Here is a 1,547-nt window from a genome sequence, read left to right on the forward strand (position 1 = left end):
GGACACAGGAGTCTGGCCAGCTATAGTCCATGGGGTCGCAAAGAGCTGGACTTGACTTAGCAACTAAGCATACGTACACACACAGTCAAAACAGTATGGAATTGGCATAAAGACAGACACATAGACCAATGGAATAGAATTAAAGCCAAGATAAACCCATGAATATATATGGTCAATTAATTTTTGACAAAAGCACCAAAAATATCCAATGGGGAAAGGATAGTCTCTTTAATAAATGGTGTGAAAACTTGATATCCACATGCATAGGAATGAAATTGGACCTCTATTTTACATCATGCACAGAAATTAATTTAACACATATTAAAGACTTTAACGTTAGACCTGAAATCATGAAACTTCTAAAATAAAATACACAGGATAGCTCCTTGACGTTCGTCTTGGTAATGACTTTTCTAGATATGAGAGACAAAGCACAGGCAGCAGAAGCAAAAGTGAAATGGAATTTACAAAACTGAAAGTCCTGTGCAGCAAAGCAAACCATCAACAAAGTACAAAAGAAATCTATGAAACCAGAGAAAACGTTTGCAAACCACACAATCAATAAGAGGTTAATATCCTAAATACTTACAGAACTCATAGAACTCAAGAGCAAAAACACCGAATAACTGAATTTAAAAATAGGCAAAGACCTGAATAGTCCTTTTTCAAAGATGACATATAGATGGTCAACGGGTATATTAAAAGATACTCAATGTCACTAATCACCATGAAAATGCATCTCAAAACCATAATGAGGTATCACCTTACACCTATTAAAATGACTGTTATCAAAAAGATAAGACATAACAAGTGTTGGTGAGGATGTAGAGAAAGGGAACCCTTATATACTGTTGCTAGGAATATAAGTTCAGAGAAGGCAATGGCACCCCACTCCAGTACTCTTGCCTGGAAAATCCCATGGATGGAGGAGCCTGGTGGGCTGCAGTCCATAGGGTCGCTAAGAGTAGGACACGACTGAGCGACTTCACTTTTGCTTTTCACTTTCATGCACTGGAGAAGGAAATGGCAACCCACTCCAGTATTCTTGCCTGGAGAATCCCAGGGATGGGGGAGCCTAGCAGGCTGCCATCTATGGGGTCGCACAGAATCGGACACGACTGAAGCGACTTAGCAGCAGCAGCAGCAGGAATGTAAGTTGGTATAGCCACTATGGAAAACAGTATAGAGAGTCCTCAAAAAATTAGAAACAGAACTACCATATGATTCAGCAACCCCACTTCTAAGTATATGTCCAAAGGAAAGAAAACCATTAGCTTAAAGAAAGAGCTGCACTTCCATGTTCATTATAGCGTTTTCACAAAATCCAAGATAAAGGAATAATCTAAGTATCTATAAATGGATAAATGGAAAAAGGAAGTGTGATCTGTATTCACAATGGGGTATTATTCAGCCATGAAAAGAATAAAATCTTGTCACTTGTGACAACATGGATGAATCTGGAGGGTATCATTCTAAGTGAAGTAAGCTAGACAGAGAAAGACAAGTACTGCAAGGTATTACTTACATGTGGAATCCTTTTAAAAAGT

This window comes from Capricornis sumatraensis, chromosome 14 (assembly GCF_032405125.1).
Source record: "Capricornis sumatraensis isolate serow.1 chromosome 14, serow.2, whole genome shotgun sequence".
Taxonomy (NCBI): Eukaryota; Metazoa; Chordata; class Mammalia; order Artiodactyla; family Bovidae; genus Capricornis; species Capricornis sumatraensis.